Source organism: Amblyomma maculatum, chromosome 2 (genome assembly GCF_055883805.1).
Source record: "Amblyomma maculatum isolate TAMU_Amacu chromosome 2, ASM5588380v1, whole genome shotgun sequence".
Taxonomy (NCBI): domain Eukaryota; kingdom Metazoa; phylum Arthropoda; class Arachnida; order Ixodida; family Ixodidae; genus Amblyomma; species Amblyomma maculatum.
Window position 1 is genome coordinate 2,198,063 of NC_139345.1, and position 11,355 is coordinate 2,209,417.

General features: G+C 50.4%; 1 non-coding gene across 1 annotated transcript; it reads right to left on the reverse strand.

Annotated features, from left to right (window-relative positions):
• Positions 1-9,695: 9,695 nt before the first annotated feature.
• Positions 9,696-9,769, reverse strand: TRNAI-AAU (transfer RNA isoleucine (anticodon AAU)). Its single transcript has one exon. It is a non-coding gene; the product is annotated as a tRNA-Ile (tRNA).
• Between the last annotated feature and the right edge of the window lie 1,586 nt (positions 9,770-11,355).

Below are 11,355 nucleotides of genomic sequence, written 5' to 3' on the forward strand. Positions count from 1 at the left end.
CACGTTAGCCCAGCGGAGGGACGAGGCGTCTGCACATTCGTCCGCAAAGGGCTCCCGTTCATTGAACATCAGCTCGGACACGGCCGCAGCAGGGTGGAATACACCTTCACCGAAATCATTCCAAGCAAACAACGGAAAAACAGCCTGTTCATAGCTAACATATACAGTAACCCCAAGCACCAAACACAGAAATTCAAGACCCTGCTACACACAGCTAGCACCCAAGCCAAAGGCAACACTTTGCTGATTGGAGGAGACTTCAACGCCTCCCATCGAGCGTGGGGTTACGTGAAAGACACGGCAAAGGGACGGGACCTACTACAGGATACCCTGGACCACGACTGCACCCTGATCACGGATCCCAATCATCCTACCCGAATCGGCAATTCCGTAGCACGAGACACCACACCAGACCTTACATTCATCAAGAACAACCACACTGGCAAAGTAACATGGCGCAACACCGGCGTTGACCTGGGCAGTGACCACTACATCCTCGAAATTACGATTCCCAATCAATTCCGGGGCAACACCATTACACACAAATGGACGGATTGGGACGGTTTCCGTAAGGGACGACCAACCACACCGCAAGACATCACAAACATTGAAACCTGGTCGGCAGAGCTCCGCGATGCAGTGCACTCGGCCACCAAGACCATTGAAACGGACGAGGACATCATAGCTATGGACAGTCGTCTGGCCCATCTCATCGAGGCCAAACGTTCGATACAGGCGCGCTGGAAGCGGCAACGGCTGAATCGCAAATTGAGAAAGAAGGTGGCCGACTTAAACAGGGCCATTCAACATCACTGCAAGGTCCTGTGCCGTCAGCAGTGGAACGAAGTCTGCAACCGAGCTGACGGGCAACTACATCGTGGTTGCACATGGAATCTATTTCGGCACCTCCTAAACGAAACTAAGACCAAGTCACACCAGCGCGATCGCCTGGCCTGCCTCATACACACCGCCACACAACAACGAGGAAAAGACGCCGTTATCAAGGCCCTGGAAGCCAAGTATCTGCCACACACGCCAACGGAAACCCACCCGCCATACGGGGGGCTGCCGAACGCGTGGCTCGACCGAGACATTACCATGTCAGAGGTACGGGCAGCGCTGCACGAGCTCAACGCCCGCTCAGCAGCCGGCCCCGATCTTATTACCAACAAGATGCTACGCAACCTCGACTATGCATCGATCGAGGCCCTAACCCGCTACTATAACGAATGCTGGCGTTCGGGCAAGCTCCCCCGACAGTGGAAAACGGCAAGAACAATCCTAATCCCGAAACCGGGCAAGCCATCGGATATCGGCAACTTGCGTCCCATCTCGCTCACGTCCTGCGTGGGCAAGGTGCTTGAGCACGTGCTTTCCAACCGGTGGCAGGAGTACCTGGAAAAGGAAAACCTATATCCGGATACGATGATCGGCTTCAGGCGCAGACTCAGCACACAAGATGCCATGCTACAACTTAAACAAGAAATAATCGACAACAAGACACAAGACAGCAAAGTAATTCTGGGACTTGATTTACAAAGCGCATTCGACAAAGTCAAACACTCAGCCATATTAGCACAAGTATCGAGACTCAACATGGGGGTAGCGAGCTACAATTACATCCAAGACTTCTTGACCAACCGCACGGTGGAACTGCACGCCGGAGACCTTAAGTTCCCCGAACACAAGCTCGGAAGCACGGGTACCCCGCAAGGTTCAGTCATCTCGCCGTTGCTCTTCAACCTTGTCATGATCGGGGTAGCAAGGGCAGTAGAGGGGACCGGCGTCCGGCATACGATCAACGCCGACGACATTACCCTGTGGGCGGCAGGCGGCACCGACGCCAGCATTGAGCAGCAGCTCCAAGAGGCTGTTACTGCCATCGAGCAACACCTTAACGGCACAGGCCTAGTGTGCTCGCCCGCCAAATCCCAGCTGTTCGTCCTCACACCATTACAACGGGGACGGAAACGCGCTCCCCCTCGGGAGTGCGATCACATAAAGATCGTGGCTGCATCGGGGCAGCGCATCCCCGAAGTTCCCAAGATCAGGGTCCTGGGCCTCCTACTAAACAAGAACGGCCGCAACGACGAGACCATCAACAAGATTACCACCAAGGCAATGGACGCTATCCGGCTCATACACCGAGTCTCGACACGATGGGCAGGCATGCGTGAAGACAGTCTTCTGCGCCTCGTCCAGTCGTTTGTGATCAGTCACATCGCCTACGTTGCGGCCTACCTCAACTGGCAGGCCGCTGACCGGACAAAGATAAACACGCTGATCAGACGGGTTTACAAGACGGCGCTGGGATTAATGGGGACCACGAGTACGGCTCGGCTCCTGCAGCTCGGCGTCCATAACACCTTAGAAGAAACAGCCGAGGCGCAGCTCACGGCGCAAATGGAGCGCCTCTTTACCACCAAGACAGGCCGCAGTATACTGACGTCCCTGGGTTACAATCCCCGAGCTCCCAGTCGGCAATCGTGCGATATCAGAGATGAGGCGTGGGCCCACATCCACGTGGACCCCATCCCGAAAAACATGCACCCCGAGTACAACCAAGAACGGCGGCAGGCGCGGGCCAAAGTCCTCGTCGAGCAACACGCCCAGGACCCGCACGCCCGGTTCGTGGACGCTGCGGAATACAAGCGAGAAGGATTCGTGGCAGTGGCCGTTGCGGCGGCTACCGGCATCAAAACAACGGCAGCGAGCGTGCGGTGCACGGACGCCACAGACGCCGAGGAGGTTGCCATCGCTCTGGCGATCTCGGAGGCCGAGTGTCGCACCGTGCTCAGCGACTCGAGGAACGCTGTGCGCAACTTTGCCAAGGGGCGAGTGTGCGCGCCGGCGGCCGCCATCATCAGTAAGCTCCAGCTTCAAGACCGCGGCAACACTATTCGCATCAAGTGGTTCCCGGCGCACGCGGGAGATTGTGCATCCTCACCGAATCACAACGAGACGGCCCATTCGGCGGCGCGAGCGCTTACCTTCCGCGCCCCCGAGAAGGACCGTTCCGAATGGCGGTTCGAAACAAAAGACAGAATGACCAGTTACGAGGAAGTGACAAAATTTTACCGACTAGCTCGACGGACAATGCCGCCGCCTCACCCGGCACTTAGTCGGGAGGAGGCGGTGATCCTAAGGCAAATGCAAACCGGGTCACTCCTAGCCCCGGCAATGCTACACGTCCTCCACCCAGACATCTACACGAGTGATATGTGCAGTGTATGTCAAGTGGGTCCGGCGGACCAATGGCACATCATGTGGGACTGTGCCAGGTTCCCGACCGAAGCTGCATCCAGGACATACCCGCCGGAACTTCAAAGTGCTGTGCAGAATACAGACAAGGACATGCAACTATGGGCCGTCCAGCAGGCCCGGGGTGCGCTCGAAAAGCACAAGCCTCACACCCACCACAAACGGGTCAAATGAGGTAGTGCAGAGCAGGGCTTAACCCCGGGTAGACGCTTGGCCAGCGTCACGACGCGTTACCCGTCGTTTGCCGGCTCCCTAATAAAGTTATACATACATTACGAAAAAGCATTTGACTCAGTTGAAACCTCGGCGGTGATGCAGGCATTGCGAAATCAGGGGGTAGACGAGCCGTACGTGAAAGTGCTGGAAGATATATATAGTGGCTGCACAGCAACCATAGTTCTGCATAAAGAAAGTAACAAAATTCCCATAAAGAAAGGTGTTAGGCAAGGAGACACAATCTCCCCAGTACTATTCACAGCTTGTTTAGAGGAAGTATTCAGAGACTTGGAATGGGAGCAGTTAGGGATAAGGCTAGATGGAGAATACCTCAGTAATCTGCGATTTGCTGATGACATTGCCTTGCTAAGCAACTCGGGAGATGAACTGCAAATAATGATTGATGACCTAGACAGGAAAAGTAGAAAGGTAGGCTTGAAAATCAATATGCAGAAGACTAAGGTAATGTTCAACAGCCTCGGGAAGGAACAGGAGTTTACATTAGGTAGCGAAATACTGGAAGTAGTAGGCGAATATATCTACTTAGGACAGGTAGTAACCGCAGATCCGGACCATGAAAATGAAATAACAAGAAGAATAAGATTGGGATGGAGCGCATTTGGCAAGCACTCGCAGATTATGACTAGCAGCTTACCGGTATCGCTCAAGAGGAAAGTATACAACAGTTGCATCTTGCCTGTACTCACCTATGGGGCTGAAACGTGGAGGCTAACCAAGAGAGTTCTACTTAAGTTGAGGACAACCCAGAGGGCTATGGAACGAAAAATGGTAGGGGTAACATTAAGAGATAGAAAGCGTGCAGAGTGGGTCAGAGAAATAACTCAAGTTAACGACATTCTAGTAGAAATTAAGAAGAAGAAATGGACATGGGCAGGACATGTAGTGCGAAGAGAGGATAACCGATGGTCGCTGAGGGTAACAAACTGGATTCCAAGGGAAGGAAAGCGTATGAGGGCGGCAGAAAGTTAGGTGGGCGGATGAGATTAAGAAGTTCGCAGGGGTCAAGTGGATGCAGCTAGCACAGAACCGGGTTAAGTGGAGAGATATGGGAGAGGCCTTCGCCCTGCAGTGGGTATAATCAGGCTGATGATGATGATGATGATGATGATGATGATGATGATGATGACTTGGTGTACTATACGGTGATGTATGTACTGACATTTCCGTAATGTGTCCGAGAGGTCGAGAAGACGAAGCAATGTTTCCTTGAGCAAATTGCGTACAATCATACATGCTCATTTGGAGGAACGACTGTTTTGGGGGAACAAGCGTCAACACAATATTTTCTTGTATCTAAAAACAGAGTGCTGTTTGAGGGTCTGTGATGTAACATAGCGGCCAGTTATACTAGCGGCTGTGTAACCTATATGGTTAGGTCTCTATTGTTGTCTTTTGTAACTTTTGGGCATGTGCAACGTGATCATTTGCTCTTTTGATTGTCATTTGTTAACAACATTCATGCTCACAGTCAATTTTAATTTGGAGGGTGTTGTCCTCTGGTTGTCATCCAGCATTGTGCCCTGTTCTCGCATGATTGTATCAACCCCGTGCCATGATGTTGACGGGTTTGTTTTGTACCGCTGGACCTGACATGTCAGCTTCGGGTGTAATAAAAATATTCTTTGGCCTTTTGGGCCTGTAGGTCAGAGCATCCGAGCAGGGTCGCCTCCCAGTCCTCCCGGATGGGGTTGGGGTGAGGGGGGAAAGCAGGGTTGGAGGGGCACGCCCACACCATGTGGTAAATGTGCGAAGACTTCTCCTTACAGAGCGGTCGAAGTGTTTGAGAGTTGCCGGGCACAGCAAAGTATTTGTATAAAGGCGGAGCAGAAGCCGCTCCTCCGCCTTTGAGAGGCATTTACACGGGCGGGGATAAATGCCGTGGCCATATTGACATAGTAAAACAATATCTTAGGAAGAATAAGCTGGAGTGAACTCGAGTTCCTGATCATCGGGGTCGGAGGGGAATGCCCGGTGAGAGAGCGCGAGGGCGGCGGCGTCAGCTGCCTCATTTTCCTCAAGGCCAATGATTTCGATCTGGGGAGGGGGTGGCAGTTTCTGGCCCTACGGGGCTGGGATGGTAGGCCAACACCGCTTGCGGCGGGGGCTAGCCAGCCACCAAATTTTTATCTGTTGTAGGCCGTCATTGCACAGATAAAAATTCAGTGGCTGGCTAGCAGGCGCAAGCGGCGTTGACCCACCGTCCCAGTCCCATAGGGCCAGGATGTGAGCAGGAGCCCCGATGCAGCGGTTTTGCCGTGGCCCGATTTCCACCATGGTTGCACCGCCCTTTCCACTTTGTCACACCTTCCTCCCTTCTCTTGGCTGAGTTGAAATATACTCAGCCCTTCCTTTCCTATGAACCAATTAAAGAAACGGAGAGGCAGCTCTGGGTTGGTGCGATGTCACTTGAACAACCTTGAAGGTCAAATACATATACCCTTTTCTTATAAACCGATGTACAATATACAAGTAAAACAATATGAAAACATGATTTGTAGGTCCACATTTCCGTGGCGTCCACTCAAAAGAATAAGGCTCCTATTATTATTATTAATATTCCTTTCCTCAAAACCTGGAGACGGAGAATGGCTGATCCTGGCCCTGATGGGGCTGGGACAGGTAGGTAATCGCCGCTTGCGGCGAGGGCTAGCCTGCCACAGAATTTTTATCTGTTGTAGGCCGTCATTGCACCCGCCACGTCTTTCTCTCCCTCTTCGTTTTCTTTCTTCTCTATTTTCTCTTCTGTCCGCCCCGCCAGGGTTGTGCAGTGGTAAGACGCCCGACTACTGTGCCGGAGTACCCGAGTGCGAACCCGATCTCGGCGGCTGCGTTTCGATGGAGGCGAAACGAAGAGGCGTCCGTGTGCTGTGCGATGTCAGTGCACGTTAAAGATCCCCAGGTGGTCGAAATTACTCCGAAGCCCTCCACTACGGCTCCTCTTTCTCTCTTTCCACTTTCACTCCCACCTTCTCCCTTCCCTTACTGCTTGGTTGAGGTGTCCACAGAAAACAAGTGAGACAGTTACCGCGCCTTTCCCTTCCTATAAATCAATCAGCTGGCCCCCTCTTCTGTCCGCACGAGGCAGTGGAGGTGGCTCAGCTACAGAGCCAGTAGCAGGCCTGTGCCTTTTCTTTTCCTACTTTCACTCCCAACTTCCTCCCTTCCCTTACGGCGCGGTTCAGGTGTCCACAGAGCAAGTGTGACAGATACTGCGCCTTTCCCTTCCTGTGAACCAATTATCATTATTATTCCTACAGCCACAGCCACAACAACAACCCCAAAACCTAATTCAAATAAAGATTATGAAAAAAAAAAAACGCGGATTTAAAAGTGGGTGTTAAACAGGCTATCGCTGCAAAACAGCTTTCGCTTTATTACTAGGTTCAAGCCACACTTAGGCCCCCCTATTTTTTTAGAATTTCTAGAACCCGCTGCGGCTCATTGGGGCGGCTGAGTGCTCCAGGGACACCGTTTTGATCTCTGCCGCAGCGGCCGCTTTTCCATATGGGCGAAAAAACGTTCGTATGCTGCGCGACTTCAGGGGACGTTAAAGAACGCCAGGTGGTCGAAATTCCGCAGACCTCCACTATAGCTTTCTCCATAGCCTGAGTCGCTTTGGGAAGTTAAACCCTATGCACGTTAAAGATCCCCAGGTGGTCAAAATTACTCCGTAGCCCTCCACTACGGCTCCTCTTTCTCTCTGTCCACTTTCACTCCCACCTTACTCCCTTCCCTTACGGCGCGGTTGCGGTGTCCACAGAAAACAAGTGAGACAGTTACCGCGCCTTTCCCTTCCTATAAATAAATCAGTAAACCCTGTGCAATTCCCCCGCTGTCGACATTCGAAGATTTTTATTTTAGAAAGACAAACCTAAGCCCCCCCCCCCCCCCCCCCTTTTTTTTTTAATTTCCACCTAGCGCTCAGTTCTTTGACATGTTCGAAGAAACACTAGTTTCGAAACAAAAAAGACACACGCGATAATGAGTTTACGTATGCTAATTGATCCGATGAATATTTTAGTTCAATAAACTGATGATGAAAAGCACCTTGATTTTTCGCATTGGTTAAATTTACTTTTTTTTTTCTGCACGCTATGCAATTAATGCGGCCCGGAACGGCGGCTGGCCGCGCTTCCTTTTTCTGAGCTATGTTCCAGTGACTGATAATTCTACAAGCCGTGTCGCTGTTAATCCTCGGTGATGCTGACAAGGTTTAGAAACAGCAAGATGTCATTCGAACTGAGCTTTACACCTACTAAGGGGGAATAAGAAGAACCAAGATGTGCTAAGACCTGGCTACTAGCACATATATAGAATTAGGTTGAACATTCTTGTGTATTATATTTGTAGCTAATGACCTCGTTGGCGACACGGCTCTTGATAGTAACCACAAGCACAAAAGCACGACACTCTAAAGGAACACATTAAACAGTCCTCTAGAAACACTTTGTCACCTGTTGAAGACAACCGTTACTCCAAGCATGCGGGATTAACGATAATGGCTAGGCGCATTATAGCGAGGTCATCCTTCCGGCAACCTGTAGTTAAGTAGTTTCTGAGAACACCTTTCGAGGAAAACGGAATATTTTGGGTGGTACGCGCTGCGCCGATCTTGGTACGTATTTATTCAAGGACTTTGGCGACATCTATTCTGGCCGGGAGTGCGAACTATGGACAGTGAGACGAAAAGAAGTCTTAAGTAGGCAAAACTCCCCGCATAGCGCTGATCTGGCGGCATTTTACGAGGGCTCACGATGCCAAAATTAATCCTGTTCCTGCTTTGACTAGTTTTATAACCGTATTGTCAACAGGCGGGAGTTCGCACCTGACTCTGACAAGTAAAGAGGCAATATATTTACTCCATTGAGTACTGTTCTCATTGTATAATAAGAATTGTAAGTATGTGGTAGAATAAAAACAGCTTTGAGCTTTATCTCAGCGCCATAGCCTTGTCAATATTTATTGACTGGCTGCAAACCCTGAATGCCAGAGAAGCGTGCGCCGATAATAAAAGATTCGGTCTTTCAGCGCCGTTAACTTCGAACGCTGGCGCGGTGCCCGCAACTTTCGTGTTGCACGTTTCGTGAAGTGATTTTTCATCTACCTCGAATAGAATCTTTCAGGCGTCTCCAGAGGGCGTTACCGCACCGGGTCTTGTACCCATGGTTTTGCTTACCCGGCATAAAGGTGGAGCTAGATCGTGAGTTGTTAGGCCGGGAAGCTTGTAAATGTTTGATGAATTCATGAACCTTACGCGGCGACGAAATGGAAAGTACTAAATACCGATAGGTCGTGGCTCTTCGGTGCAGAGCGGATTCGCAAGAAATGCGAGCGTGCGCCATGGATAACGACTATCGAATTTGTATATTTAACATTTGTTGAAAATATTAATCCACCTTCAGCCTAGCCGAATCAAAATGCCAAAGTTACAGATATCTGCGAGTATCCTTGTTGCAAAAAAGAAAAAAGAAAAAAAAAAGAGTAAATTAGTGACTGAATTGTAGCTAAAACGAGTATAATGGAGATAGCAACTCCCCACCCGGACAAAAGGTTGTTTACTAGGGCCGGCTGATGGTTGCTTAATTGGAGTAAAAAAAAAAAGCTCTCCCACTGCCGAATCTCCGCACTCCTTCACCAAGGCTTCGCCTCCTTTCCTGGCCTCCTCCAACACGACAATTCGCATATGTGCGTATGTGCCAGACACAAAAGTAGACATTGCCCTCTCCTTCACCCAACCTCCCTGTGTAGCCCACACGGTCGCCATGCACCTTCTGAAAGCCCAGAGTGGGTCGTGGGGAATGGAATGCCGACTGTGCAATGCCTCATTGGCACACACCCTTTGGGGAAGTAGGGGAAGACCGTCCCCTCGTACTTTACTGCCAGCTCCCTCCGAGGAGAGCTGGGACCAACTTCTTACGCGCTCAGACAAGAAGACGCAGCTGGCGCTTGGGCCCAGAGCGTCGCCCCCACCTGGGTGCCACTCCATGCCTACATGCCTTAATCATTACTTTTTTGGCATTATAAGTTGTTTGTCTCTCTCTCTCACTTGCTCAAGCACTCACGGTCTCATAATACAGTGGGCACTACGTTTCGTTCGTCACTAAGAAATAAATGTCCCTATGGTCGTTTTACTGTGGTATATACAAAGGGAGGTTGCATATTACGGCACAGAGTGTATGCAAAAAGAAAAAAAAAAGTGGCCTGCGCAGGGATCGAATCTACGACCTTCGCGTTATTAGCACGACGCTCTAACCGACTGAGCTAGCAGGCCAGGCAGAGGAGGCGGCGCCTTCTGCTTGTAATTAACCCTTCACGTTGCACATCTACGCAGGTTGTTCACAAATGCCGCAGCACAATCGGTGGAGAGCGCGCTGCGAGGAATGATGGCGCCGTGAGTACAGTGCATGAGAGCCTGGCGTTACGATGGCAGTAGCGTATTCCAAAGTTCGTGGAGTGTCGAGTTTCTACTTAAACTGTTCAACGGGTCACGCTATCGTATCGCATACAGTTTTGTTTGGTTTGGTAGAGCCAAGCAAGTCAATAGGCATATCGAGGCTTGAACACTTAGTATCGACAGCTCCATTCGCCACATGTTATGTGTGCAGGTTTTAGCGCTCACAATGAAATCTGGGGCAGTTCCCCCACAAGTACGCGAGGTGCAAAACTTGCCGATCTTTTGGCAAAATATTCAATGGAGCCCCTAAACGACGACAGCATAACTTATCTGTGACAACTTCCAGCTGCATTGATGTGACAGCTGCTGAAAATTTCCTCTGTGTACCGACTTTGAAACGTGCACGCGGCAGGGATCATTATCCAAATTATCATATGCGCTGATGACTAGCCGAAATCATCAAGGAGGAAACTTGTATATTCTACAAATTGGGATACCTATGCGGTGGAATTAGAGCTGCAACCCAGAATGCGGAAGTAGTCTCCACATTTGCTCATTGCCTGAAATTGAGCGCGCAAATGTCAGCCAAAAGTGACAGAATACCGTTAAATGATGAGAAATAAGGCTGTCTGCAGTACGCAGGCACGCCGAAAGGGAATCTTTACGTTCGAAAACCTTTGAGGCTTTTCGCGCCTGGCGACGGCCACAAAGAGTAGGGACACACACAACTTCGCTGATTTGTACAAGAAATGAACTTATGTAGGGTATGCTGCTGGGCTAGTTGGTGGTGGTTGTCAAGCATTATGGTGTTCAGCGCAGTTGTGTGTGTCCCTAGTCCTTTTCGTCCTTGTCTGCCAGCGCTGCGACACCATAATGCTTGACAACCACCACCAACTAGCCCAGCAGCATACATATTCGGCGCAACCTAGACAAACTTAGTCGACAAAGGAGGCGAAACTTTTGCTGAACATCGGATGCAAGAAAACCGGCTGCTAGAAATTGGTGGACTGTTCGAGGTATGCGCACGCCTCCTCACCAGATTCACCGATTCGCCGCATTATATATCTGCATGAAAGGAAGTCTTTAAAAGAAACTTCGGAAGAATACTGCAGGCTTCTATCAGCAGGTTCACAGCCTTCGCCACTAAACATAAATTACAAATCGTACCTCCTACAAGCGAACGTACCTGCGATGCACCAACCGTTCACAAGAATTGAACCAAACACGGCTATCGCCGAGTCAACCGAGAGAACGTCTCTGGGAAATGATAAGGGGCGCTATCTGCAAAGCTACCCCAAAACTGCCGGTTTCGCCTGCTCGAATATTATAACTCTTCGTGGCTTACTGGGAGGTACTTGAGAAATGGGAGCTGGCTAAAATAATTTCTGTTTTAAAACACGCCAACTAGCCAAGCAGCCAAATCCCATTGACCTACTGAGTTGCGTAGGTAAACTTATGGAGCG